At 37.7% G+C, this 21,382-nt stretch overlaps 1 long non-coding RNA gene across 1 annotated transcript; it reads left to right on the forward strand.

Annotated features, from left to right (window-relative positions):
- Positions 1-1,616: 1,616 nt before the first annotated feature.
- Positions 1,617-9,592, forward strand: LOC139705759 (uncharacterized). Its single transcript, XR_011707568.1, has 3 exons — positions 1,617-1,670; positions 7,499-7,634; positions 8,992-9,592. It is a non-coding gene; the product is annotated as an uncharacterized lncRNA (long non-coding RNA).
- Positions 9,593-21,382: the final 11,790 nt, after the last annotated feature.

Raw genomic sequence — 21,382 nt, forward strand, 5'->3', positions numbered from 1 at the left:
TTCTCATGTTTAAGTTTGAGAACTGCTCTACAGCAGACCCTGGGCTACAGTACATTCTCGTAATACAAAAACGTCTTGAACAACTTCCTTGAGAAGTCTCTAGATTTGTTCAAGTCATACTGAAAAATAAATACTTCATGCCAGCTCTGAGTCCCTATGAGTTGATGGCTTGAAGAAGTGAATACTAACCTTGCTACTCAACTGCAAACATCTAGAAAATGGACTCATTCATTCTATTTTCTGTCTTAATTGTGTAATCAAGACCTTAAGGATAGGCTCACTATTTTTAAAATGTTTAATAAATAACTCCTTCAAATTTGTTTGGGTGAGAGGGGTAAGGGGGATAAAAAAATTAATCAAATACTCAGTGGTAACTTTTGAAGAAATGTTACAGAAACTTTCTTTAAGTAATTTCAACTAGAATAATATTTTAGAACCTGTTCTCAACTTCTATCAGTTACCTATATAATGAAAGTCAACACTGTGTTAATGAAATATAATGATTGAATCTAGTAATAATTTATTGGAATTATTCTTCCTATTACTTAATAGAGATTTCACATATTTATAATAATATTTTCTTAGGTGAATATAAAACTCCTTTCAAATCTTCTAGGGCAAATGTGAGGCCAGCCCTTTAGGCTGATAAGAAATAATGAAAAGTTCTTTAGTTTGTAATGTTAGGGAGGAAAATTATAACTGTTAGGTATTTTTGCTTTTCCCAACTATTCTAGAGTCTGGATCTGTGGGATGAAACCAAAACTACTTCATTTCATGCAGATTATTTGAAGTCCTTTTCTTTTTTGTGCTGCATAACTTAGGCTGAGTCATGGATATGGTGATTTGGCCTCCACTACTACACTGACAACACTGAAGACAGAGAGAATTGAAACAGATTACTTTGAGCACATGGTCAAGGGCTTACTGAAAGCATAAAATTATTAGCTACTTTCTTAATATACTATTTGTAACCTATATAAGCATATAGATTTAATAGCTGGTAACTATGACCACTTTAATGATATACTTTCATTGGGTTTTAGAACTAAATATTGAATCTCTAATGAATCTCTAAATAAATTTCATGATAACAGTAAGGAGTATGGATGAATGATGAGTACTAACTTCTGATATATATATATATATATATGAAGCCAGATTTAAAATTAGGTAGTCAGTGTAGTTAGGTAAATCGGGTCTAATATCGAGTGAAATCTAAAATGGAGGCCGTGCGGAGAATGACTCGGGAAAACACAGGACAACTCATGGAATGTTAATGAAGTCCCAAAAGGCCCTAGGCCAAAGTCCACCTCAAAGAAATGTTAATGAACAGCCCCCATCAAAAGGTGCTGACTCAGAAGTCCTTCCTGACCAGATTACTTTTTGGCCCACCTGTGTCCCACCCCTCGGGCCTTCCAACCCACATTCCATCCCCAAACCTATAAAAAGGGGAGACAACATCCCTTCCACGGATTCCACCTCTTGGGTCCCCTTCTTCCTCCGGGAGAAGTCTTTTCTGCTGTCCTTTAATAAACTTCTAATTTCTACTCTGACCTTGCCTCAGCGTGCTTCTTTGGTGTTATTCTTCAACACTGGGGAAGCAAGAACTCGTCACCGGTCAACAGCGGTAACATATTGGAGGTCCCAGACCGAGATTTTTCTACACCGAGGTAAGCGCCTCTCTATGCACCCCATGTCTGTTTGAGGTGCATCTTTCTCTCTCTTTCTTTCTGGAGGGTAAGGTGGGCACCCGACGGCTACTTAAACGCAATTAGTGCAGCCGCCACTCTTCAAGACTCGGGTGAGAGGTTTCCCGGCCTAGACAGCTCTCAATCACCTGTTCTATACAGAGCAGGCATGTTGGGTTCTGCCAAAGCCGCTTCCAACTTTTCTGTCTGGGCCCGGAGAGCAATTGGCGTGAGTACACAGTGTCCCGAATCCCGATCTGCCTCGGATGCGTGGAGGTGGAGGAAAGAGTTTGGAACAACTGCGGAATTCCGGTCTGGGCTACACTCAGACGTATTCTTAAGGTTCCTTTCTCTTGAGCCCCCTCCCGACAGCCCTCAGGGGTATCTAGGGTGATCGGTAGATGAATGGCACTGAGGGAAAGCCCCAATCACATTTGCCTCCGTATGGGCCATGGGCCATGCAACACTCCCAACCCCGCATCCAATCCCTCCTGGATGCTCCCCTTCCTTCGTTGGTCAGAAACTTTAGCAATTCAGGTTGTAGGACTGAGAGAAAGGCATGGGATAATTAGTAAGATCTGCCCAGGTTCCCTAAGGTGCATAGGTAACTTTCACTAGCCTGTTTTACCACCCAGTGTTTAAAATGTGCTGCGTTCCTTAAGCTGCTAATAGAGGCATTTTTAGAGTCAACTCCTCCGGTAATATGCTAGTCTACAGAGCAAAGGCGACAAAAGTGCATGATTTTCTTTTTCTGTGGGTTTTAGTGGCCGGGAGGATAAGCAGTAAGGCCCTTAAGTCTGAATCCTCCCAGGGTCTCTGGCACAGGGCAAACTGAGACCCCAGCAGTTTGCTAAAGGGGACCAGAAACCCCTTGGCAAAAGCAAGGTGAGAGACGGGTTTTCTGGACCGTTTAGGAGGCTCAAACTTAGGGAGATCAACAGTTTTCTCCGGCGCGGGCGCCTGAGTTCTGTTTTTTTCTCTCCTTACTCAGATGGGAGCCTCACTCTCTAATACGTCAGGTACGCCACTTACCTGCGTATTGAAAAATTGGGATAAATTTGACCCTCAGACGCTCAAGAAAAAGCGCCTCATTTTCTTCTGCCGCCAGGCCTGGCCTCAATACAAACTCCCTGACGGAGAAACCTGGCCACCAGAGGGAAGTATCAATTTTAATACTATTTTACAACTTGATAAATTTTGCAAAAAGGAAGGGAAATGGTGTGAGGTGCCATATGTTCAGGTTTTCTTTGCTCTAAGGGAAAATCCTGAATTATGCAAATTATGCCAACAGTGTAAAGTAGACTTAGCCATGATATCTGCCATGAAGAGAGAAAGTCTTGGGGACTCAACTACTGAGGAAAAAGAATCAGGAGAACCCACAAAATCCCCATCGGCTGTTGGTGCGCAACAACAGCCTTCCTGTCCTCCATATCCTGGCCCCCCTGTGTCTGCCCCAACAAGCAAACCAAATGTATTACCTCTCCAGGAGATGCCAGGAGGAGAATTTGGGCCAATCAAAGTACATACCCCCTTCTCCCTTCAAGACTTAAGGCAGATAAAAACTGAATTGGGGAGTTTTTCAGAGGACCCAGATAGATATATTGAGGTATTTCGAAACTTATGCCAGGTATTTGACCTTGCCTGGAAAGATATTATGCTACTACTCAACCAGACCTTGACTTTCAATGAGAAAGAAGCAACTCTAAGAGCAGCTGAGGAATTTGGGGATGAACCATACCTTGCTCCTTCCCCAGCAGAACAGACTAGGAGCAAACCTAATTACCCATCTGGAGCACAGGCAATTCCCAGAAATGATCCTGAGTGGGACCCAAATGATGAGCAAGATGCTTGGAAAATTAGCCATTTTCAAGTATTGATCCTTGAGGCCCTTAGGAGAATTAAGCAAAAGCCCATTAACTACTCTAAGATTTCAGAAATTATTCAGGGCCCCCAGGAAAGCCCTGTTGTTTTCATGGAGAAACTCAGAGAGGCAATGAGAAAACACACCACCGTGGATCCTGAATCCACAGAGGGCCAACTACTTTTAAAGGACAAATTTATCACTCAGTCAGCCCCAGACATCCGGAGGAAGTTACAAAAATTGGCATATGGCCCTGATCAATCTTTAGATAACATCCTCCGAATTGCTACTTCGGTCTTCTATAATAGAGATATAGAGGAAAAAAAGGAGAAAGAGCTTAGAGACAGAAAAAGAACTGAAACGCTGGTATTTGCTCTTAGAGGAGTAAGCTCCCAGGGTGCAGGAGGAAGACGAAATGCTCCTCAATCCACAAAAGGGACGTGTTTCCAATGTGGAGAGGAAGGACATTTCAAACGGGATTGCCCAAAGGCCAAGCGACCACCTCCACGGCCCTGCCCTAAATGTCAAGGCAATCACTGGAAGAGTGACTGTCCTCAGGGGCGTAAGTCCTTGAAGTCAGACCTCTCCACACAAGCCTGACGGGGCCCGGGCTCAACCTTGGCTCCAGTGACTCCTATCACCGCATGTGAGCCCCGGGTATGCTTCTTCGTAGGGAGCCAAAAGGTCAACTTCCTTTTAGATACTGGTGCCAGTTATTCTGTGCTCACCTCTTATCCTGGATCTCTTTCCTCTAATACTGTAACCATACAAGGGGTGTCTGGACGGTCTATTACCAGAAGGCTTACTCCCCCACTGAGTTGTGAGTGGGACGGGGTGATGTTTTCTCATGCATTTCTGATAGTCCCAGAATGTCCTACCCCTTTATTGGGAAGAGACATACTTTCAAAACTTCAAGCGTCAGTTACAATGAATTTAAGACCAAGAGGACCATTATGTCTGCCTTTATTAGAATGTGATATAAACCCTGAAGTGTGGGCTACTGAAGGCAAAATTGGAAGGGCGAAAAGTGCAGTTCCAATCAAAATAGTCTTAAAGGACCCTTCTGTCTTTCCACATCAGAGACAATATCCCCTACGCCCAGAGGCAAAAAAGGGTTTATTGAAGATCATTCAGAACCTCAAAAGACAGGAACTTTTAGTGCCCTGCAATAGCCCATGTAACACACCCATTTTAGGAATTCAGAAACCCAATGGGGAATGGAGATTAGTTCAGGACCTGAGAATAATTAATGAGGCAGTTGTTCCTCTCCACCCTATGGTTCCTAATCCATACACTCTGTTATCTGAGATTCCAGCAGCTGCTGCCTGGTTCACGGTGTTAGATTTAAAAGATGCTTTTTTTTGTATACCCTTAGACTCCCAATCTCAGTATCTGTTTGCCTTTGAAGAGCCAGATAGTGGATCTCAACTAACTTGGACTGTATTACCCCAAGGGTTTAGAGACAGTCCCCATTTGTTTGGCCAAACCCTAGCTAAGGATTTAACAGAGTTCAGAGATAAGACATCTCTGACTGTCCTGCAATATGTAGATGATATACTTTTGTGTGCCTCCACTAAAAGGGAATGTCAAGAGGCTACTAAGGAGCTTTTAAACTTCTTAGCTGATAAAGGTTACAAAGTCTCAAAGAAAAAAGCTCAACTGTGTCAAAAACAAGTTCAATATTTAGGATTACAGCTGTCTCAAGGAACTCGCAAGCTAGGACCAGAAAGAATAACCCCCATAGGACAATATCCTCTACCTCAGACCATAAGACAACTTAGAGGCTTCCTAGGGATAACTGGATACTGTAGGCTTTGGATCCCTGGATATGGGGAAATAGCTAAACCTCTCTATAGCCTCCTCAAAGAAACACTACGCCAAGGAACGACTTCCCTCATATGGGAACCAGAACAGATTAAAGCCTTCAAGGCATTAAAGGGGGCCTTACTCCAAGCCCCTGCCCTCAGCTTACCCACTGAACAAGAATTCAACCTATTTGTTACTGAGAGAGGAGGGATAGCCCTAGGAGTGGTCACACAAAAGAAGGGACCAGCTCAACAGCCAGTAGCTTATCTCAGTAAGGAGCTTGATCTTGTGTCTCGAGGATGGCCTCATTGTTTGAGGGTAGTAGCAGCTGTGGCCTTGCTAGTTCCTGAGGCAATTAAAATCACCCTGGGAAGAGACCTTATTGTCTACACCTCCCATGATCTCTCAGGAATTTTAAATACAAAAGGTGAACTATGGCTCTCAGACAATCGCCTTCTAAAATATCAAACCCTACTTTTAGAAGGACCTGTAACTCAAATAAGGACTTGTTCTAATTTAAACCCAGCTACCTTCCTCCCAGAGAAATTAGAGGGAAATCCTGAACATGACTGCCAACAAGTCCTGTCTATAAATTACTCAGCTAGAAAGGACCTTCAAAACCTTCCCCTATCCAATCCTGACCTTACCATGTTCACAGATGGGAGTTCCTTTATGGAACAAGGAGAACGCAAAGCTGGATATGCTGTGGTGACCTTGCATGACACCATAGAAGCACAGTCTTTGCCCCCAGGCACAAGCTCTCAACTAGCTGAATTGATAGCCCTAACAAGAGCATTAGAAATAGGAAAACAACAGAGAATTAATATTTATACTGACTCCAAATACGCCTACCTAATCCTGCATGCACATGCAGCAATTTGGAAGGAAAGAGGATTTCAAACTACTGGGGGAACTTCTATAAAGAACTATGAGCAAATCTTAAGACTGCTAGAGGCTGTCCATTTACCCAAAGAGGTAGCAGTAATTCATTGCCAAGGGCATCAGAAAGGAATAGATGAGATAGCAGAAGGGAACAGACTAGCAGACCAACAAGCCAAGGAGGCTGCTAAGGGTAATTCACAGATAACTACCTTAGCCCCTTTGATATGGACAGGCCCTCCCCCAGAGATAAGACCTCAATACACCCAGGAGGAAACTAACAAGGCACTATCTAAGGGAGGTATTCTTTTACCCTCTAGGTGGATTCAAATGGAAGATGACAAACTTTATTTACCTGCTAATTCCCAGTGGAAGATTTTACATACCTTACATCAATCTTTCCACCTAGGAGAAGAAAATACTCTCAAACTAACCCGAGAGATATTTGAAGGAAAGGATCTTTCAAAGACTATTCACCAAATAGTCAAAGCCTGTGGCACATGCCAAAGAAATAATCCACATAATTCTACCCAAAAGCCCCCAGGATTACAAAGAACGGGACAATTCCCTGGGGAAGACTGGCAACTTGATTTTACCCATATGCCTAAGAGTAATGGATTTCAATATTTATTAGTTATGATAGATACTTTTACTGGATGGACTGAAGCCTACCCCTCCCGAACTGAACAAGCAGGAGAGGTAGTCAAGGCATTATTACAGGAAATAATCCCACGATTTGGGTTGCCTCGAAGTCTACAGAGCGACAATGGAGCAGCCTTTAAGGCAGCTGTCACTCAGGGGATATCAAAAGCCTTAGGCATTAAATATCATCTCCATTGTGCTTGGAGACCTCAATCCTCAGGAAAGGTAGAGAAAACTAATGATATTTTAAAAAGACATCTAAGAAAGCTCACTCAAGAAACCCACTACCCATGGCCTAAGGTGCTTCCTTTAGCACTGCTCAGAATCAGGAACACCCCAAAGACATTAGGGCTCAGCCCATTTGAGCTCCTATATGGGAGACCATTCCTAAGAAATGATATTCTTAAAGACCAAGAAACTGCAGATCTAGTAACTCATATCACAAAGTTGGCCAAATTTCAGGCTGAAATTCGCAAGTATCCTATATCTGAGCCAGTTACTTCTCCACCTCTATATGAGCCTGGAGATCTAGTTATGATTAAGACCATTCCTTCAAACTCTCCAAACTTAGACCCTGTTTGGAAAGGACCTTTTTCTGTAATCTTATCCACCCCTTCTGCAGTAAAGGTGCTGGGACAGGAGAATTGGATCCACCACTCTCGGATTAAGGCCTGCCATCCTGAGCCGATACCCAAAGAGACTTCTTCTTCCCAAGAAACTGAGGAACGATACTCCTGCACTCCAGTAGAGGACCTAAAGTATCTCTTCCGCAGAGAAAATGGTGATATGTAAACTTTTCCTTCTCTTTCTCTTTGTTACCATAAACAGACCAACTGAAGCTAACTCTTTTCTAATGTGGGCTCAACAATATGCCATTAGGTTACAGAAAGATAATTGCTGGATATGTGGACTATTACCTCTTTCCAGCACTTCTGGACTACCTTGGTGGGTATCCCCATTACAAGGAAAGGACTGGATAAACTTACAATCCTTAATGTTACAACAAAAGAAAGAAAGACCCTATTTACAAAATGCCTCTCGTGCAGTTGTTAATTTATGGCCTATAAATGAAACTTTATCACAACCTGGTCATGGAAAGATTTTCACTTTAAACCAGACTAACCTTCAGACGTCCTCTACTATTAAATCCCATATAGGCCCATCTAATTCTCTCCTTCCACTACCTGCACCATCAATATGTCACAGGTATAAAGATGGTTATTATCAGATTTGGGACGGAGATTTATGGCTCACTCCCACTATTGGGCACTTAAACCAAAAGGCCCCACTCTGTTGGGAACAGCGAAACCATACCTATGACAGGTGGCCTAATGCTACTCGAGAATTAGGATGGACCCCAGAGTCACAATGTCAAAAAATTATAGTTTTACAAGCCAATGATTGGTTTGGAACAGATTGGCTTTCTAGACCTAAAACTATTTGGCCAGCACCCAATGGGACTCAATGGATATGTGGAACTAACCTATGGCCCTGGCTTCCCCCGGGCTGGATAGGAAGATGTACTATTGGGTACCCCTGGATGCAGGGGAGATTGACCCCAAATATAACACAGCCAGCAAACCTCCCCAATCTCAAACACAGATGGGGACGATCTGTGTTCCGTTGGTATGATCATCTAGCTTCTTTGTTTATCCCACAAATTGGTTTAGAAGATGTAATGTGGCATGTGGAGACTTTAAACAATTATACTCAAACTGCCCTCCATGATGTTGAGAAAAGTATCTCTCTCCTTAATACTGAAATAACACTTATGAGGAAGGCCATCTTACAAAATCGAATGGCTTTAGATGTCCTCACTGCAGCCCAAGGTGGTACTTGTGCTGTTATTAAAACTGAATGTTGTGTTTACATCCCTGACAATTCTGGCAATGTGACAAATATCCTTAAAGATTTACATACTCAGATAGAAGCCATGTCCTCACCAACTTTGTCATGGGGACAATATCTTAGCTCCTGGTTCTCTGGTACTTCCTGGTGGAAAACATTGTTAGTCTCTGTCTTTGGTATCATACTTATTGGCATATTCCTGTGCTGTGGTATTTATTGCTGCATCAATATGGTTCCAATATTAATGAATTCTTGTCTCTCTTATAGACCGCCCATCGCTCAAATGGCCCTCCAGCCTATTACTTCTCAATCGGACTTCTATCATGGACCACTCGATAGACCCGATTTTTAAAGGGGGACTCCAAACTGCTTGCCCAACATCGTCCCTTTTGTCAGCCTGAAGAAGCCAGAACGGTCTTCGCCCCCATTCCTTACAGCAGTAAGGAGTTCCCCAAATTAGAGGGGGGAATGAAGCCAGATTTAAAATTAGGTAGTCAGTGTAGTTAGGTAAATCGGGTCTAATATCGAGTGAAATCTAAAATGGAGGCCGTGCGGAGAATGACTCGGGAAAACACAGGACAACTCATGGAATGTTAATGAAGTCCCAAAAGGCCCTAGGCCAAAGTCCACCTCAAAGAAATGTTAATGAACAGCCCCCATCAAAAGGTGCTGACTCAGAAGTCCTTCCTGACCAGATTACTTTTTGGCCCACCTGTGTCCCACCCCTCGGGCCTTCCAACCCACATTCCATCCCCAAACCTATAAAAAGGGGAGACAACATCCCTTCCACGGATTCCACCTCTTGGGTCCCCTTCTTCCTCCGGGAGAAGTCTTTTCTGCTGTCCTTTAATAAACTTCTAATTTCTACTCTGACCTTGCCTCGGCGTGCTTCTTTGGTGTTATTCTTCAACACTGGGGAAGCAAGAACTCGTCACCGGTCAACAGCGGTAACATATTGGAGGTCCCAGACCGAGATTTTTCTACACCGAGGTAAGCGCCTCTCTATGCACCCCATGTCTGTTTGAGGTGCATCTTTCTCTCTCTTTCTTTCTGGAGGGTAAGGTGGGCACCCGACGGCTACTTAAACGCAATTAGTGCAGCCGCCACTCTTCAAGACTCGGGTGAGAGGTTTCCCGGCCTAGACAGCTCTCAATCACCTGTTCTATACAGAGCAGGCATGTTGGGTTCTGCCAAAGCCGCTTCCAACTTTTCTGTCTGGGCCCGGAGAGCAATTGGCGTGAGTACACAGTGTCCCGAATCCCGATCTGCCTCGGATGCGTGGAGGTGGAGGAAAGAGTTTGGAACAACTGCGGAATTCCGGTCTGGGCTACACTCAGACGTATTCTTAAGGTTCCTTTCTCTTGAGCCCCCTCCCGACAGCCCTCAGGGGTATCTAGGGTGATCGGTAGATGAATGGCACTGAGGGAAAGCCCCAATCACATTTGCCTCCGTATGGGCCATGGGCCATGCAACACTCCCAACCCCCGGTCAACAGCGGTAATATATATATATATATATATATATATATATATATATATATATATATATATATATATATTTTTTTTTTTTTTTTTAAAGCCAAAAAGCATTTACTATGCTGGGAAAAAAGTCATGATGAAATTAACTTGAAACAATTTTGAAGAAGTTCAGAAGTTCAAGATTTTGATATTGGATTTTATACACTGAATATAGTCACTTCAGATTTCAAGGTAAGCTTTGAAATCTTACAGAAATGAAAACTAGAAATGGGAGCTTTAAAAGTCTGCTTAAACATAGAAAGTCCTTTTTTTCCCCCCAAAGTTTCATTTCTTCTTGATTTAACTGAGAATAGATTAATTAGCAATCAGATAGCCACACAAGCTTTGTTCTTTCTAATTACATTTCCCTGATCATGAGACGGTTCCACAATTATAGGCCCTTGCCTCATTAGATGAGGGTTCCTCATTTCCTCCTCTCTGGGGCTCTGAGTCACTGCAAATCACTTGGATTAGTATTTTGGTGAATCACTGTTAATATTCATTAAGTGCTCAAATAAAGTCACAAGGATCTATGGAAATTAAATTGCATTAAATAAAGGACCAACTGAGCAAATTTTAATTTGTACAAGAAAATCCTCAAAATGAGCCTGCCAAATAACTTTTTTTCAATTAATGGGTACTTCTAAAGAATCACGATACCCACATCCTCTTGGAGAAAGAAGAATTTAGTTATTATGTTGCTGAAAAGTAAAGAGTAACATGGGTCATTCAAGTCACAGAGCATTTTAGGTCATCACTCTGAGTTCTAATCACATCTCTCAGTTGCATCCCAAATGACTTGTTTAATACTTAAGCAATATTTAATTAAAAAGCCCTAAATATAGAAACATATTTATTTAAAATGATAAAACAAAAATAGTCTGGTTCCAGAAGCTTGGAATCTAAATGAAAATATAGCACATATATTGGTCAATTAGGAAAATAACTGAAGGAGAAGGGGAATAGCAAGGATGGGAGAATGTGATGGTCATCACTATACAAAATATATGTATAAGATTTGAAGTTGGTGTCAACATACCTTACATACAAACAGTGGTATGAAAAATTGTGGTATATATGTGTATTAAGAATTGTAATGCAAAAAAGTACATGTATAATGTCATAATTTGGCATGAACATACTTTATATACAGAGTTACAAAAACTTGTGCTGTAAATGGGTAATAATGAGTGTAATGCATTCCACTATTGTCATGTATGTAATAAAATGAATAAATAAATAAATGATTTTACTTAAGGGTAGTAAATATATTTTGGATCCCAATGCTTGGGAATTATTCGTCACTAACTTAAGATTGCTTTAGAGTTAATTTTAACTGTGAGATTAAAAAAGGAAAATTTAACATTTAGAGTCCTTACAATATGTTAGACACTGGATTAGGTACTTTCCCACAAATATTACTTAGTCCTTAAGACACAACTTTATTAATGCAAGTTCTGTGCTTAGAGACATGAGTGAACACCTTCCCTGACATCAAAAGTCATCTATGATCTTGACCAACTTGCTTTTCTAAAATTTTTCCTCTGTCATATGCTGCTGCCAGTCCCATATTTCTACGACTTGGTGAATAGCCATCTTCATGAGTTAACACAAACTATTTTCCTTGGGAAAAGAGAAGAAAACCTTTTGTCTTTTTCTCCACTACTTAAAATACATTCTAGCTACTCAAGGGCCCCTGCAGTCAACCCTTGTTCCAATTAAATACAACTTATATACAAATTCAGAGTCTTAATATTTGTATAGTTACTGGTAATGGCCATTTTTAACACTAGTTTTTATTATCTGACATTGAAAGGTAACAGATGGAAAAATTATCAATTTTATTAAGCATCTAATATCAACTTTTAAAAATTAATGGAACATTATTATAGCAGTTTTATGTTACAGTAAATTGAGCAGATAGTACAAAGAGTTCCATATACCATCTCTTCAGTGCTCATTTTTCCTATCATTAACATCTTGCTTTAGTATGATACATTTGCTTCAATTAATAAACCAATATTGATACATTATTAATGAAAGTATATAGTTTACTTTAGAATTTTCTATTTGTGTTTCATGGGTTTTGACAAATCTATAGTACCATGTAGCCCTCATGAAAATATCACATAGAGTACATTTACTAATCTCAAATCCCCTATGCTCCATGCCTACTTTATCCATCTTTCATCCATCCCTACTCCATTTCCCCAGACGACTGGCACCTGCTGATCTTTCTACTGTCTCTATAGTTGTGCCTTTTCCTGAATGTCATGTATTTAGAATCATACATAATGTACCCTTTTCAAACTGACTTCTTATTTAGTGATATGCATTTAAGTGTTTTTATAACTGGATGGAGTTCCATTGTATGTGTGCACATTTTGTTCACTCATTACTTAGGGAAGGACATGCTTCCAGTTTTGGATAACTGTGATGAAAGTTGTTATAAACAATTTGTATTCAGGTTTTCATATGGATAAAATTTCTGGACACATTTATTTGTGTAAATATCTGGGGTACTATTTATTGAATTCTGTTAGTAAGACTATGTTTAACTTGTACAAATATTGTCAAACTCTTTTCTAAAGTGGCCACACCATTTTGCACTGCCACCAAGGAGTGAACTTCAGTGTTTGGTATTGATAGTGTTTTTTTCTTTAAATTTATAATTGTAGCCATTTTAATAGACGTATAGTGGTATATTATTGTTTTGCTTTACAATTCCTTAATAGGCAACTTTGTTTTTGTACATTTTTTTTTTTCTGGGAAAGTGTCTGCTTAGATCTTTCCCCATTTTTAAAAAAATGGATTCTTTTCTTATGTTGAATATTAAGAATTGTAAGTGTTCTTTGTGTATTTTGTTTTTTTAAAATATATATTTTTTAGTTGTCAATGGACTTTTATTTTATTTATTTATATGCAGTGTTGAGAATCTAACCTAGTGCCTCACACATGCTAGGTGAGCATTCTACCACTGAGCTACAACCCCAGCCCATCTTGGTATATTTTAAATACAAGTTCCATATCAGACATGTGTTTTTGTAAATATTTTCTCCCAGTCTGAGTCTTGCTCTTTTTTTCTCTTAACAGTGTCTTTCACATAACAAAAATGTTAATTTTAATGAATGTCAATATTAATTTTTTCCAAGAATCATGCTTATCATGTCATATCTAAAAATCTCATTGCCAAATTCAAACTCAGCCTGATTTTATCCTATGTTATTTTCCTGGTAATTTATAGTTTTATATTTAAGTTTAAATATTTGATATATTTGAGTCATTTGGTAAAAGATGTGAGATCTCTGTATAGATTTTTTTTTTTTTTTGCTTGTGGGCGTCTAGTTGATTATTTGTTTAAAGACTATCCTTGAATTGTCCTTTTGTCAAATATCAGCTGACTATATTTGGTGTGTTTATCCTTAAGTGACTTTCTGTTCCATCCCATTGATCTATGAGCCTTTTCACTAATATACATTGTTGTGATTACAGTAGCTTTTATATAATATACATGTATATTCACTAATATACATTGTTGTGATTACAGTAGCTTTTTAGTCAGTCTTGAAGCTAGGCAGTGCAGTTTTTCTACTTATTTTTCCTTCTTCTTCATTATTGTATTGGCTGTACTGGGTATTTGCCTTTCCATGTAAACTTTAGAGTCACCTAGTTAATATCTATAAAATCAATTGCTAGGATTTTGGTTGAGGCTGCACTGAGTCAATATATCAGTTTGGAAAGAAATGACATGCTAACAATATTGGCTCTTATCTATGAATGTGGAATATCTCTCCATTTATTTAGATCTTCTTTGATTCTTCCTTCAGAATTTTATAGTTTTCCTAAAATATATCTTGTACACATTTGTTAGATTAATGCCTAAACGTTTAATTTTTTAGTGCTTTTGTAAATAGTACTGTTTTAAATTTCAAATTCTAATTGTGCATTACTAGTAGGTAGGAAGAAATTGGCTTTTGTTGTATCTTGAAACTACACTAAAGTTGCTTATGGATTCTATTTTTGTCAATTGTTTGGATTTTCTACATAGGCAATCTTTTATTGGTGTATGTTTTTTTCCCTCCTAAATCAATCTATATAACTTTTATTTCCTTTTTACAACTATTGTGTTATTTAAAATTCCCAGTATGATGGTGAAGAGGAGTGGTAAGAAGAGACACCTTCGTCTCCTCTTAGGAGGAGAGTACCAATCTTCTCTCAATTAAATATGATGTTAAATATGCTAAATGTGATGTTAAATATGATGTTTTGGGGAGAAGGGGAGTTTTTTAATATTCTTAATTAAATTGAAGAAATTCCCCTCTATTTCTAGTTGCTGAGAGTTTTCATAATAAACGTATGCTGGTTTTTGTCAAGAGCTTTCTTTATTGATGTGATCATAAGGTTTTCCTTCTTTTGCTTATTAATGGAATGGCTTACTGTTCCCACCCCAAAAAAGGAAATATAGTCCTTCATGACAACATGAATGAACTTAGAAGATACCAGTAAGTTTAATAAATCAAGCATAGGGAGACAAATAGTGAATTATTTCACTTACTGTGAAATTTTAAAATGTTGATTTCATGGACATAGAGAATAGAATGGTAGTTATCAGGAGTTGGGGAAAAGGGTAGTAACCAAGGGGGAAGAATTAACTGATTTTTGAATACTAAATCATTTTTATGATTTTGTAAATTCTATCAAATATTTAGAAGACAAATTATATAAATTCTTTACAATGTCTTTCAGAAAATAGAAGGAAAAAAGACTAACTTGAATCTAGCATTACCAACTATTCTTTATTTTTCTTCCTTTTTACTATGTTTTATTTTATTTTATTTTTTTTCAGTTTTTTCCATATTTTTTATTTGTTCTAATTAGTTACACATGACAGTAGAATGCATTGACATATCATACATAAATGTAGTGTAACTTCTCATTCATCTGGTTGTACATGATGTAGAGTTACACAGGTCACCTAATCATATATGCACCTAGGGTAATAAAGTTCAATTCATTCTAGTATCATTTCTACCCCAATGCCCTGTCACCAGTTTGATCAGTTTTGACATGTATGTAACCAATACAATCATATAAAAAGCATTTTCATTATTTTTTTAAAATTTGAAGTCATGCAGACTGTTTCCTGCATGATTTAATATGTTAGAAATCAATCACCTTAAGATATATAGAACCCCACCCTCACATGTCAGCTATTTCAAAATTATTATTATTTTTTAAAAATTTTTATTATTAGTTGTTCAAAACATTACATACATAGTTCTTGACATATCATATTTCATACATTTGATTCAAGTGGGTTATGAACTCCCATTTTTATCCCATATACAGATTGCAGAATCACATCGGTTACACATCCACTTTTTTACATATTGCCATACTAGTGTCTGATGTGTTCTGCTGCCTTTCCTATCCTCTACTATCCCCCCTCCCCTCCCCTCCCCTCCCCTCCCCTCCCATCTTCTCTCTCTACCGATCTACTGTAATTCATTTCTCCCCCTTGTTTTTTTCCCTTTCCCCTCACTTCCTCTTATATGTAATTTTGTATAACAATGAGGGTCTCCTTCCATTTCCATGCAATTTCCCTTCTCTCTCCCTTTCCCTCCCACCTCTCGTCCCTGTTTAATGTTAATCTTCTCCTCATGCTCTTCCTCCCTGCTCTGTTCTTAGTTGCTCTCCTTATATCAAAGAAGACATTTGACATTTGTTTTTTAGGGATTGGCTAGCTTCACTTAGCATAATCTGCTCTAATGCCATCCATTTCCCTGCAAATTCCATGATTTTGTCATTTTTTAATGCAGAGTAATACTCCATTGTGTATAAATGCCACATTTTTTTTTAACCATTCATCTATTGAAGGGCATCTAGGTTGGTTCCACAGTCTTGCTATTGTGAATTGTGCTGCTATGAACATCGATGTAGCAGTATCCCTATAGTACGCTCTTTTAAGGTCTTTAGGGATTAGTCCGAGAAGGGGAATAGCTGAGTCAAATGGTGGTTCCATTCCCAGCTTTCCAAGGAATCTCCATATTGCTTTCCAAATTGGCTGCACCAATTTGTAGTCCCACCAGCAATGTACAAGTGTACCCTTTTTCCCACATCCTCGGCAGCACTTGTTGTTGTTTGACTTCATAATGGCTGCCAATCTTACTGGAGTGAGATGGTATCTTAGCGTGGTTTTGATTTGCATTTCTCTGACTGCTAGAGATGGTGAGCATTTTTTCATGTACTTGTTGATTGATTGTATGTCCTCCTCTGAGAAGTGTCTGTTCAGGTCCTTGGCCCATTTGTTGATTGGGTTATTTGTTTTCTTATTGTTTAATTTTTTGAGTTCTTTGTATACTCTAGATATTAGGGCTCTATCTGAAGTCCATGTTTTATTTTAATTGAACATTTTATATTGTTTTCTATACTTTCTTATATTTTAATTCTTAAAAAATTAAAATAAAAAAATAATTATTTCTATAATATGTGTATACAACATACATTTACTACTAAATTGAGTCTACCTTCAAACATCATATTGTATCATTAGTTTGCAGGCAACTTGTAAGAGTATTTCTGATTCCTTCTGATCTCTTTAAATAACATTGCTGTAATTCACTTTGTTTTTCTTTATTCTATAAACATACAATGCATTTTTGATATTATTCTATTGAATAGTTGTCGCTTAGATAAAGTAGGGAAAAAAGGAAGAGATAATATTTTATCTTTAGTTATTCCTGTTATTCCTTCTCTGGTGCTTTTTTTTTTTTAAATAAACCTGTTTTTAAACAATAATATTTTCTCTGAAGAATTTTTTAAAAATGTGTCTTACAAGGGATGTGTAATGACATCAAATTCCCTCAGTTTTTGTCAGAGAAAGTTTGTTTCTGCCTCACTTCTGAAGGATAATTTCACAGAATCTGGGATTCAGCTAAAGTTGGTAGGTGTATATTGTTTTGGTTTTCCTTTGAATACTTGATATATTTCACCCTATGCTCTTTCTTCTTACATGGTTTCTGCGAGACCCAAGGGAATTCTTTCCCTTTTCATGTAAAGTTAAGGGAGGTTCTTCTCCTTCCCAACCCCATTTTACAACTTTTTCTTTGCTTTTGTGCATGCAATTTGAATGTGAAATACTAGATTAATAATTTATTTTTTATAACAATTATATAACCTGCTTGGTTTTCTCTCAGCTTCCTGGATACATAGTTTGATGTTTGAAATTATTTTTTTCATTCATTACATGTAAAATATGTCTTTTTTTTGTCTTCCTACTCTTTCTTTTATATGTATTTGTAAATGTCCCCCAGTATTTTATTATTCTGTTTTCCTTTCTTCATTCTTTCTTTGCATTTCAGTTGAGAAAGTTTCTGTCGGCTAATTTTGAAGCTCACTGATTTTTTCCAAACTACTGATGAGCTCATCAAAGGTATGTTTCATTTGTAACCTTATTTTTTGTTTTTAGATTTTCTTCTGTATTCTCAGGTTTTATCTCTCTCCTTAGATTACCTACCTGTTCCTGCATATTATCTTTCCTATTTTATTTAAACACTTAGCATATTAATCATAGTTTTTTTTAAATTTTCAGACTGATAATCTAGAATTGCTGCTATATCTGAGTCACATTCTATTATTTGTATCATCTTTTCACACCATTTTTTTTTCTTGCCTTCTAGAATGACTTGTAATTCTTTTGTGGAAATCTGGGACTGATAAGCAGTATCTTAGGAACCAAAACAATTAGGTCTTTTGTGTGAGGTTTTATGTCTCTCCCTGACTAGGAGGAAGGCTGTATTTACTATGTAGATAAGAAGCTTCAATTTTTCTCTATTGTCCTTGTTTTTGTCTCATATAGTTGTCTTTGTATTTCTCAAGAATCTGCTTCTTAAAAAGAATTCCAGTCTTATAGTCACCTATTATAATATATGGTATAATATATTATATTATACAAAAGCATTGTTGATATGGTGGCAAATTGTAGGGGGAAGGAGAGTTCTATAATTTCATGATTAGGTTTAAGTCAGATGGCTGGCCAGTACCCCAGGACTATGACCTTCATAAATGCTTTTTTTTTTTTTTTTTAAATTTATTTCCTCCTTTGGTGTGATAGGAAGGCTAGAAGGGGTTGGAGTTTAATGCTTTCCTTCTCTAGGTTTGTTAGGCTCTGGTAAAATAGTTTCTTTTGAGGCCAGGCCTTTGTATGGGAAACAGAATTCCATGTCTGTATTGCAGAATGATTATTACCCAGCCACTTCCAGTTTGCAGTAAGAGGGGATAGCTCTCTGAATTTTTTTGAATTCTAGTAAGTTTTTCAAAAATCCTATTGTAATGACCCCTATTTTGTGTCCATGTTTTTTGTGCTAGGTTATTCCTTTGATTTTCACCATAACAACCTAGTGAGTCTCTTATAAGTGAAATTACTCAAAGTGTGTCTTCTTCTCCAAACTGGGCCCCCAGCAATTTTAACTCTCAAGCAAATCCACTCAACCTCTGAATAATTTTTCATTGCTGTTTTAAGTATTTCCACCATTACTGGCTCCAGAGTCTTCTACACCTTGGTAAGCTCTGATTATATCCATTTACCTGCCTCTTAGTGGTCGGGGCAGTGGTTTTCTTATTATCTCAATTTTGTGATGTATCTCAGTAAGTTTGTTGATATTCAGTTGATTCTCATATTGTTCAATTTTTATTGTTATTGTAGATGGTAGTAGTGGTGGTATTTTGATGAATTCAAAATATTTTACACATGAAAACAGAAATTCAGTTATTCTTTTTTCTTCTATTTTTTACATAATAAATAAATGGAAATCAAAGGCTGAGTTTGACACTGGATAGATCTGGATAAATCATAATTACTTTTTTTTCAGGATATCACATATATGTTAGGAGGGGAAAAATAGAAAAATTTCCTGTAATTAAGAGAAATAGTTGATAATAGCATAGTAGTTACACAGTTAGATTTTACAAATTGAAGATATTAAAGGAGAAAAAGTACTTTTACTAATAGATGCATCAGTTGAGTCACTCCCATCCCCTGTATATAATAAACCTACTTCACTATATCTCATCTGTACTTTCCTTTTGCCAGGTTAATTATTTGTATGTTGTAGAGATAAGAATAAAGCAATAGAAAAAAGCAAAAAATCAGACTGAAGTCTGTTTTTGTGCTTCCTAAACATTTTCTCTATTCTTGGATTAAAACTTGTAGATCAACATGCCATTCTTTGAGATTTCAAACAATAATGGTATGCTTTGGATCTCTCTAAATGTTATATTAGATCTTTTGGTACAATTATATATTAGTTTTTTTCATCTTTTGATGAAATCTGCACTGGAAGCTACATATTTCACTGAAGTCTTTTTTTTCTAGCAGAAATACTAGCAGAAAACTTCTCCAGTGTTGCTCTATTCTTTGACTCCATATTTAATACAATATAATGTCCTGTTAATTATACCTCCTAAATATTCTTAAAGTGGATCTGTGTATCTACTTTTCTCAATCTCTGTGTCTTATATATACAACTAAATTATGTGCATTCCTTCTAATTTTTGTATAACTCACCACATTATGGCTAGAATTATTTTATCATGTCTACTACCTGGCTTTAAGACCCACCAAAGACCTAGTGTTCATTTTAAGGTGAAATCATGGCTTCTAAACCTAATCCTCCCAGGCTTTGTGTGCACCAAATTGACAAAGCCACTCAGTCTAAATACTGCTTCCCACCCCTTCCTTCCATTCTTATTTCTGCTGAGATGTTCAGCTCTCTCCAGAACTCCTGTAATAGCTACTAGGACATCTTCTTCCAGTCTCCCACCCCCTCCAGCAGTCCTTTTAGAACCAATGCAGAAATATCTGTAAGTACAGCTCTGATCATGTCAGGTCCTCTCTTAAGAATGCCCATGAAAATTAAAAAAATAAAAACTAGTGTTACCTGTTTAATGTCTCTGTCTCATATTTGAATCTAAATGCCCCTTCAGAGCAGGAGACTTGTCTCATTTACCATTGTCTTACATATGCCTGAAACACAGTTGGAAGTTAATGACTATTAAATGAATAAATAACTGAATGAATATCTACGTATGTATTCTAATATATTTTAATTAAAAAATAATAGAATTAAAAATACAAGAGAGAGCGAGAGAGCAGCCTCTTAAACATGGTGACTAAAAGATGGTCCTAGAGTGAGATACAGATAGAATGATGCACTGTGTTTCTAAGTCATGAGAGGAGAGCAGGCTCTGGGCATGGTAAACTACACTGCTGGCTCTTCCTCAAGAAGCCTGGGCTCAAGAGGTGGCATGCAGAGGCACAGGTACCCTTCATTTTCCCTGATACTGTCATCAATCCCCAGTTTAAGATGCAGTGTGAGCAGCAACTGAAATCCATTAGAGGCAAACTGATGAGAAGTGAGTTTCCAGAAAAGATGACTACAATAATAGGAACAAGAGGCCCCTGGTATATGATGAAAAGTGTTGGAGTCTGTTTAATTCCCAGAAAAGGATTTATTACTGAAATAAAAGATTGATTCCATTGCTAGAATTGCTCTTTCACAAATGATGCCTGGCAACCTTTGTTAGCTGATTGAATCAAAACTGTGAAGTTTTATTTTTTTAAACTGTATATCCCAATAAGCTGTTTTCCTCTAACTTTGGTAGAATACATGAAGAACTAAATAATGGTAAATGTGTGTGTGTGGGGGGGAGGCAAGTATATATGTAATTAAAAAATGAAGAGTAAATATTCAAAACTCAATAAGGTATATATAGTCTACTTTCCTTATTTGTGATGTTTTATAAAGCCACCATAAACAATGAATTAATGAATAATGAATTATTGCTCTTAGGGGAAAAACAGGGTCAGTTTCCAGCAAGCCTATGGCCATATTTTTGTCAAAAGATCAGGCATAACTTGATTTTATGTGTTTCTGATTATTGATACCTCAACTAACATATTGTTAATTCATTATCATTAAATTCACAATAAATATCACTATAACTCATATCTGAATGAAGTGTATCTAACATAATTATTTTCTTTATAAGGCACAGCCCAACTTTCTTGTACCTCGGAATTCTAGACAGCATTTTAGCACTATGTTTGGAGGACATCGAAACAGAGAAAGAACCAACAACAA

This window comes from Marmota flaviventris, chromosome 5 (genome assembly GCF_047511675.1).
Source record: "Marmota flaviventris isolate mMarFla1 chromosome 5, mMarFla1.hap1, whole genome shotgun sequence".
Taxonomy (NCBI): Eukaryota; Metazoa; Chordata; class Mammalia; order Rodentia; family Sciuridae; genus Marmota; species Marmota flaviventris.